Genomic DNA, 9,059 nt, shown 5'->3' with positions numbered 1-9,059 from the left:
CGCCTTCGGGCGGTAGCCGCCGCCCGGCCCCGGGTGTCGGAGGAGCGGCGGGCCGGAGGGGAAGGGCAGCAGGGCCCCTGAGGCGGGAGAAGGGCCCCTGAGGCGTGCTTCTTGTGGCTCAGTGAAAGGGCGCCCTCGTCTTCCTTCCCCGGGATGAACCAGCGCGACAGGTGGGCTCGTCTCGCCAAAGACCCCTCGAGCCGACAGATTTCCGCCGCGAAGCCTTGCCTCCACAACATGGGGTTGGGTCCCCTTGCTTTGCCTCTGTGGCAGGTGGGGGTGTTTGCTCTGTGTTGTGCCAGGGTTGAGGAGGAGTCCTAGGGATGGTGCAGGGTGGTTTGGATAGGAAGGATCCTGCCGCAGGCAGGGGGTTGGACTAGATCAGCTGTTCTCAACCTTTTGCACCTTACATCCCACCTAGGTCAAGTCAAAAAATCCTGGTCCCACCGGTCCCTGAGTGGGCGGGGGAGACCCCGGAGGCCATTTGAAGGGTGGGGGGAGGTCCCCCAACAGCCGATAAAAGCAAAACCAGAAGTCCCGCCGTGGCACTTTGGTTTCGCCGCCATGATCCAAGTCCCATCTAGAGGACCTTCACGTCCCACCAGTGGGACGTGTCCCACCAGTTGAGAAACCCTGGACTAGATGACCTCTGGAGGTCCCTTCCAGCCTGACTTCTCTCTGATTCTGATTCTTTGACCTTGCCCTAGGCAATTTAGGGCCAGACTGGCAAAGGGTAAGTGCCTCAGCTCCCCCTGGCCCTAGAGAAGTGCCCAGGAGAAGTCCCAAGCCTCCACCTGCTGCCAGCTACCCCTCTGCCCACAGACAGAGATCACAAGATTGGAGAGAAGCAGGGACCTCCAGAGGTCATCCATTCCAACCCCCTCCCTGAGGAGCTGGATCATCGCTATCCAACCACCCAATAGAAATCCATAACCTCAACTCTTTGTAAAACAGCCGTCCACCCTAACCATGGGCAACTGGTGCCTCCTGAGTTTGGCGGGGCACCAGATCACCAACGGGGGAGGGGGGGTCCCCTAGCGGACAATCGCCAACCGGGGAGGAGGGGGGTGGGGGGGAGTGTTACCCAGCAGCTGTTTGCTAACCTGGAAATCACCAGTGGCAAAACTGGAACTGCACTTCCACCAGCACTTCTGGTTTTGCAACTGGCATTTCCAGGGGGTGCATGTGCACCCACGTGCACTGCCTACCCTACGCATCACCAGTGACCCTAACACAACAAGACAACATCCAAACCTGTCACAGGGAAAGCAGGGGGACCGTGCATCAGCCAATGTCCTGCTTCTGTAAAAGGTTATTAATACACACTCAGGAGATGCCAAGTGGAGGGCTATGCTCCTGCTCTAGAGGAAGGTAAAACCCCCACAAGTCTATACCAATCTGTCCATGGGGGAAAAATTCATTCCTGACCCCAAATATGATGATCAGTCTAATCCTGAGAGGAGAAGAATACCATCTAGCCAGGAACCTGCTTAGAACAACAGTAGCGTACCTCTGAAAGTGCTCCTCTGCCTCCTTCCCTGGTTTGGCACCTAGGGACTGGGTGCATGGGGCCTGCTTCTCAGTAGCAGCCTTGAGAGTGCCAAGGATGCAGTGTAGACACAACCAAAGGGATGTAGGTGTGATAGTGCTGAATGTCCCTATGCTGACAAGTTAGGTCCCCAAGTCAGGAAGTAGAAATCACAAACCCAGCTTAGGTACAAAGTACCACGTACACAAAAAAGGAAAAATGAGGTGCCAGGGAAGTGCCCTGACCTTGATCTACAGAGTCAGGCTTTCTCTTGCTTGCTTTTACTCTGGCTGCATTAATCTTGCATTCTTTACTGCATAGTTTTAACCCATAGGATAGATTCCATCAAGGCCTATCCTATAGTCTGTTTATAAGAAGGGACGGATGTGGGTTTTAATCCCCTCAGGTTCAAAAGTCTACCGCTTCCTGGGCTAATGCTCCAACCAATAATACAATTGGTCAGCACCACCTCATTTTGCAAGCTTTTTTTTAACTCAAAGCTGTCAATATGGCTTAGACATGATTTCAGGAAGTCTACTGGATCAGATCTGGGAGAAGTTTGGGTCCTCCCAAACAACATATGCAGCAGAGCCAAGTTGCAATTACGCCCATGTGCAGTAGCTGAATCAGAAGCACCTTGGTAACTTGACTGGTGAAAATTTAGATGCCTATGGCTTACATTGTCAGGTAGGGTTTTTTCTGACCACACTTCTAAATTCTACTAAGTCACTTTTTGTATCAGGCCATTAACCTGTGACCCTTAGCCAAGTTGTCCATCTCCAGCTGGGGATGAGGCTAAAATCTTTCTACTTCATAAGGTATTATCAAGAATAATGCACTATAGATTTTAAGACAGACAAGGTTCTTTGGGTGAATCTGATATCTTTTATTAGACCAACTTAAATAGTTGGAAAACAATTATTAAGCAAGCTTTCGGGTTCAAAAACCCTTCGTCAGGCTAAGGAAGTTTCAGCAGCTGATATGTGCTCATCCTGGATGGAATGAAAAGTAAAGAAGCCAGAGGCTGGGCTGGTATGCATAGAAGACAGGTAGTCAGTGAAAATGTAGATTGAGGAGTCAGTGGGTGAGACAGGCTGGAGAGGGGGGGAAGAGAGAGAAGGGGGATGAAAGTGGAGAGATACCTGGGGAGTCAACCAACATGGCTATAACCTACACCCCTAAAGATTTTAAGGTGCTCAGATACAATGATAATAGGGGCTGTATAAATACCTGAAATAGATTATTAGTAAATCTGTATGTAATGTAGTAACTTTGTTTAGCACTTTAGTATCATAAATAAGACATGATTCTAGCCTTCAAGAGCTGACAGGACACAGCTTGAGGAGAAGAAGGTTGAGGGGGTTATAATGATGGGGAAAGGGGAACTGGATGATCAGATTTATTTGAAGATGTATTTGCTTTAAAGATGAATTTAAGACAAGAAAGGAGAGAGAGTTTTCTAGGCCAGTGCCATTATCCTGCAATGATGTCCCTACAGGCAGGTTCTACTGCAGGGTTGGGACCTGGGGGACTATATTTAGGATTTTATAGCATCAGTGTGCTTTATGGGTATTAAGGGCTTTGTTGTAGCTTTTTTAAACTACACTTGAGCCAAGAGAGACACCTCTGTGAAAAGAATATATTGCTACGTAGTGGGAGCACTGCAACCTTTAAAAAGCTGGATTTCACAAGATACACTATTTTGGTGATAGTTGCCAACCCACTAAAGGTATGTTGTGCTGTTTGATGTTTTTTTTTCTTAAAACCCATCACCTTGAATCATGCAAGCATATCAGAATCTCAGCTTTCATTTTTTAAGAATGTTTCTAGACTTGATGCTTTTTGTGGGAAAAGCTTAAAAAAACGTAATGCAAGTGGATCCTGAAGTGCCAATAACCAGAAAACATTTGTTGAATGAATTTTAACAGTTACTAAGTCAGATGATGTGGCTGATTATGGCTTGACTCGTGATTTTTGAAAACTTCAGTTTGGCAAGACTTGTGACACATCACAACACTTTGTGTGGTATCCACAACATTTTTGGGGATGATCCAGTTAGTGAAAGAATTACATTATTTTGTAGAGTCAGTCCCTATTTTTCAGGTCGAGGCAAGGTATTTTAATAGAAATACTAGATCCCCTTCAGGTCCTTGAATATAAAACTAAATCTAATTGTTCGAGATATTAGACAACCGCACAGTAGGTTAATAATAATTATGTATGTTGTGGTAGAGCAAGCTCTGAGGAAAGGGGCAGAGCCTCCACAACAATAGGAGAATGCTGCCAGGGGGCAGGAGGGTTAGTATAGGACCATAAGAACTTGAGGTTGAATTAACAATAGAGCAGTGATTCTCAACCAGGGTGTCATGGCACCCTGGGATACCTTGAGATCTTTTCAAGTGCGCCACAGGGTGTCATAAAATATTAGCACTGTTAGCACAGGGGTGCCTCAAATCTAAAAATGTTGAGATCCACTGCAATAGAGGAAGGCATGAAGAGAGGGTTATTTTGGAGAGATATCATATGGCTGTTTTTTTGGTCACATAAAAGAAGCAGTAATGGAACCAGAGGTGGGCAAGCTGGGTACCACCCCTGATTGCCAACTAAGGAGAGGTGCCAGGGTGCCAACCTTGCATAGTCCATGACCTGGAAGCAAAAGCAGCCCTATGGCATGGACACCGTGTTGCTCCTGGAAGAGCCACAGCTGGGGCAGGAGGTCCATGTTCTGGCACTTTTCCTGCCCCCTGCTTCCAGCCCCTCCCCCTGGCCTCTTGCATGGTTTACCCAAGACCCCGGGCCTCCTTGTTATGCCTATGAAAAGAAGTAAGAATAGGAACACTTAAATATTCTGGAGAATCCCACTTGTACTTTGTGGCCTCATTTACTGCATAACCAAGTACTAAATGACTGTGCAGTAACTGGCATTTCTGCACAGTAGCATCCCCCCACAATTTTTTCAGAAGCTACTACTCAGTAGTGTCACATCACAGTTAGTGCCCACCAATGCTACTGCACAGTAGCTTATTGTTACTGCACAGTAGCATCTCATGTAGATGCAAACTGCATGTTGCTAGGCCTTTGCCACATTAGACTCTGTTATGAGAACTGCTCTCTGTATATTAGTTACAGAAATGTTCTTTTGGTGTTCAAAGAATCATCTTAAACACTTAAAGAAAATGAAATAACAACTTTTAAAAAGAGCAGAACATGTCCATGCAAACTATACACCAAAGGCCTTAAAAAGAGAGAAAATGAATAGTGCAGCTGCCAGCCATATCTAGACTCTCCACACTGATGCTCTCATTTAGAGGCTTGGCCTGACCAACACTGCTAAAAAAAGAATCCCCTTATTGATTGCCAGTATGTGCTCGCTAAAATCCAGTCAATAAATAAAAACTTATTTGAAGAGTGAAATTGTCCTTTGACTATTGGAAAGAGGGAGTTAAACAGCTGATAGCTCACTATGTTCACAAAGCGGAATAGATTTATTTATTTCCCACCTCCCCATGAGAACAAAAATGAATTGCAAATTAAGACAATTATAAAGTGAATATTTCTGCAGGAAAGATACCGATTTTCCTACACATAGGAACTTGTTATGCCTATATGCACATTAAGCTTATATGTCACAAATAGAAATATATTCCATGAGATATTTTTAAAAGCCTGACTCGACTTAGGGTCTAGATTTTGTATGATTTATTATATTGTAACACATGGCATCATTCCCTTTTGCTAAAATATGGCCATCTTTTATCCTCAGGAAAGAGCTGGAATGAGTTCAAAAGTGAGGTTGTTTTCTAACATATGTAGAGGAAATTATTTTACTTGTTTTGGCACCATAAGGGAATGGGAAATTCTTCATTTTTGTTTGGCACTTTCTTGGGATGCTGTGAGGTGCTATTGGTAGTACAAAAGGGAGGGTTCTAACCAGTTGCTGTAGGGAGCTTCCAAGGAAGTCTTTCACTGGAAGGTTTTTTGTTTTGTTTTGTTTTTTGATACACTGGGTAGACTTTGAAACATCCCCACTGGTAGCTAATTAGAAGCATAGAGCCATTTTCATGCCCTTACCACCAAATCATTCCCTCTGAAAACTTCTATATTCACATCCTAGGGTGAGTCCAGCTGAAGTTCTTTTCAAGCTTCTAGGTCTGTACCTACCATGGCCATTACTTTCCTCTGGACACAACTTCGTACTGTAGAGGGCCCTTTATACTACTCCACAGACACATCTTCAAGAGTCTGAGAGCTTAGAATGTCAAGCCATTTCTTCCAGTTGGTTCAGTAGCTCTGCAGTGGCTGTACCATCCAGCCATTGGAGGGTGACATCCTGTCATAAGATATACCAATCTAGATTGGGGTGAAACAAGGATGCCCCTAAGCCCCATTGCTTTTAGCCTGGTTATAGAGCCCCTCAGTAGGACAATTGCAAAGGGTCCAGGAAGGTTCAAAGTTTACAACAGAAAGGTGAAGATCCTTGCCCATGCAGAGAACCTAGTCTCTGAGCCTAATGAACACCAGGAGATGCTGGACACCATCTCTGAGGCAGCTGGCTGGTGCAGTCAACTGTGTCTATAAGCTGGATTCCTCTCTCCTGGCCCCCTGGCAGAAGATCAGTGCCCTCAACACCTTCCTCATTCCATGCATCTCATTTGTCTGGAGATGCTTGGCAGTTTCAATTACAGTTTTAAAAAAGTATATGGTGAAATCACATGGCTCCTTAAAAAGTGGATGCACCTGGCACAGTGCTCAATAGGAAAGCAATGAGCTTAAAGAGAAAGTCCAAATGGTTCTTCTCTCCTTCCATAGCTCAGCACAAGTCCAGGGAAGGGCAAGAACATAATCAAGAAGGATATTCTTAATCTTATCTTTTTGCACACCTGGAAAGTAGTACATGCAACCATTTCTGGCAGTGAGTTAAGTCAGTTGGACAGACAAACCTTGCTGGGCTTCTTCTGTAACTTACCAGACTCCTCCCTTCAGTGACATGCTGTGCAGTCACAGCCTTTATAAAGCTCCTGCAGATGCTTTGAGGAGGGCCCTTCTCTTCTTCCCTCTGAAATATTGCAATATATTTATGGTCTTTTGATGACTTTTTCAGCCTGAAACCAGACGTGGAGACCTTACCATCTCCCATCACTGACCTACTGATAGGCAAGTTGCTGGCTATTGGAAGTTAGAAATCTTTAAAAAAAAAAAAATAACATGGAAATAACTTAGTTCACCAAGGGCAGTTCACTTGCTGCTTCTGGATTCCCAATGTGAAAAATGATCAAGGGTGACATACCAAAAAATATTATCAAGTATAATAGCTGGAAACTGGGCCCTTCTAATATAAAAGTAATATGTGTGTGTCTATGTGTGTGTGTTACCTAGGGGAGGGGGAAAGAAGTGCACTTGTAGCATTTAAAAATAAAGCAATGAGGTATCTGTATATCCCATCACAGGCACTGAAGGTCTGAAGGGTCCAGCCAGCCCACCATTTAACTATAGTACAGAGAAGACCCCAAAGGAAACACCTCCTGGATGGCATTGGCAGAGGAGAGGTGCATATATTACCAGAGGAAAGAGAGGTACAGGAGCAGGATAAGAAAGAGCAGCACAGGAAAGTGCTAGGCTTGGGGACAATGAAAGCCCAGAGAAGGAGCAAAACAGAAACACTGGTAGAGTTTGTTCATAGTGGTGCTAGTTGTTCACTCAAGTGCTAATACCCACAAGCCCAAGAGCCGTTGTGGAGTTTGATGCAGCCACAATGTGGGGCCAAGCCTCTGCATGGGACCAACAATCAGTGATAGTGCCTGTGCATGTCCAGTTGCCTCTACAACAACTGGCTTGTGTCTCTACACAGGCACACTCCCAAGTTCTCAGTAAGGCATTAGGACCTCTTCAGGGTGCTCCTCTCCACCCTAGAATGAACTAGAATGAACTGTGCACTAGAATGAACTGCAGACAGGTAGGACTGTTAGTTATCCCCTGGAACCTGAACCATTCAGGGGACACAGAGACCAAGAACTCAATCCCCTAAGTCCTTTTACCCTGGGCTCTGTATTATGACTGGCGGCACTGGTTTATTGGGCAAACCAGCTATGACATCCACCAGTGTCCTAACTTTGCATACATTGTGCTGGGTGCAGCAGGCCATAGTCAAACATACAGCATTTGATACGTTGGTGCTTCTGAAGACAGTCATCTCATCTGCAGCCTTTGAAATATACATGCTATCACTGCTGTGAAACTTCTTGTGGCCTGGCGGGGGGTTTACACAGCTTTAAGCAAAATGACCTTGATAAATTGGATGAATGGCCTGAAATAAGTAGGATGAGATTCAGAAAGGACAAATGCAAAGTACTCATCTTAGGAGGGAACAATGAAATACACAAATAAAATCAGGGATGATGGGCCAAGCTACAGTACTGCAGAAAAGAATGTGAGGGGTCATAATGGATCATAAGTTGAATTTGAGTCAAATTTGCAGAAAAAAGAAAAAGAAATAAAGAAAACAGTCAGTACCATACTAGACTGGTGGGTTTTCCCATGCATCCATAGTGGTTTTAGACAGCTACAAGCATCCTGATGGCAGGCCGCAATGACTTCCAACCTTGGGACAATTAAAGAAACACATATTGTCCCATAAACCAATTATTAGAAGTATTCCACAAATGAACTCAAGGACTGGGCCCTGTTAATGAGAGAGACACACATGACTTGCAAGAAGTAGGTAAACAGGGAGGATGTTACACGTGTTACAAAAATAGCTTGGACAGTAAAAGGCAGGTTATATGCTCTGGGCTCGTAGAGCCCATGGAGAACTATTAGTGTGTATTTAACCTTTTGGCTTATCAGTTTTAAGAGTTCAACCCCTAGTATTCTTGCAAGAGAGAAAAGATAGCCTTACAGGTGTAATACCGGGGAATTAGGACACCTGGGTTTTGCCAGAGACTTCAGCATGACACATCAGCCAAAATGTCATACTGCTATGTCTGATGCTTGATGGAATCTTTGCATGCACTTCAGTTGACTTGACTTTGGATCTTATCTTAAAGGCATACATCTTCAGTACTGACTTTACTGATACTACAACAATTTGTGTGAGCTGAGGATCTCAACTTTATTTGCATGGTGTGGGATATATGAGAGCTCTCAACAGATTGACATGATTCAGCTTGTCTCAGAAACATTCTAATAAAGATTGTTTCCTGTCATACCTCTCTCAGCTACTTCCTTTTAACTAGGAATATTTGTGCTACATGTGAATCACTGCTTATTTAGTATCATGAGTGACTGGTGCCTCCTGAGACTGCGGGCACAGTTTGTGAGCAGCAGTGTTAGCAGTGGAGTGGCAAGAGGCGACCGCCCGCAGAAGCCGGAGGTGACGTCAATGGGTGGGGGTGAGCAATGACTGCCCACAGAAGCCAGCGGTGGCAGCGGCAGTGGCATGGCAAGTGGCAAACACTTGCAGAAGCCGATGGCAGCATCAATGGCAGGGGGTGGGGGTGGGGGTGGGGGGCAGCAACCACCTGCAGAAACCAGG

General features: G+C 45.3%; 1 protein-coding gene and 1 long non-coding RNA gene across 2 annotated transcripts in view; one reads left to right on the top strand and one right to left on the bottom strand.

Annotated features, from left to right (window-relative positions):
- The window catches only part of KLHL32 (kelch like family member 32), a 317,145-nt gene that overhangs the window by 250,402 nt on the left and 57,684 nt on the right, over nt 1-9,059 (bottom strand). The window lies entirely within an intron of this gene.
- Nucleotides 1-9,059, top strand: part of LOC112551314 — an 18,309-nt gene that overhangs the window by 8,473 nt on the left and 777 nt on the right. The window lies entirely within an intron of this gene.

Source organism: Alligator sinensis, unplaced genomic scaffold (assembly GCF_000455745.1).
Source record: "Alligator sinensis unplaced genomic scaffold, ASM45574v1 scaffold145_1, whole genome shotgun sequence".
Taxonomy (NCBI): Eukaryota; Metazoa; Chordata; order Crocodylia; family Alligatoridae; genus Alligator; species Alligator sinensis.
The sequence above is the reverse complement of the archived record's forward strand: the minus strand, read 5'-3'. Positions and strand labels throughout refer to the sequence as shown.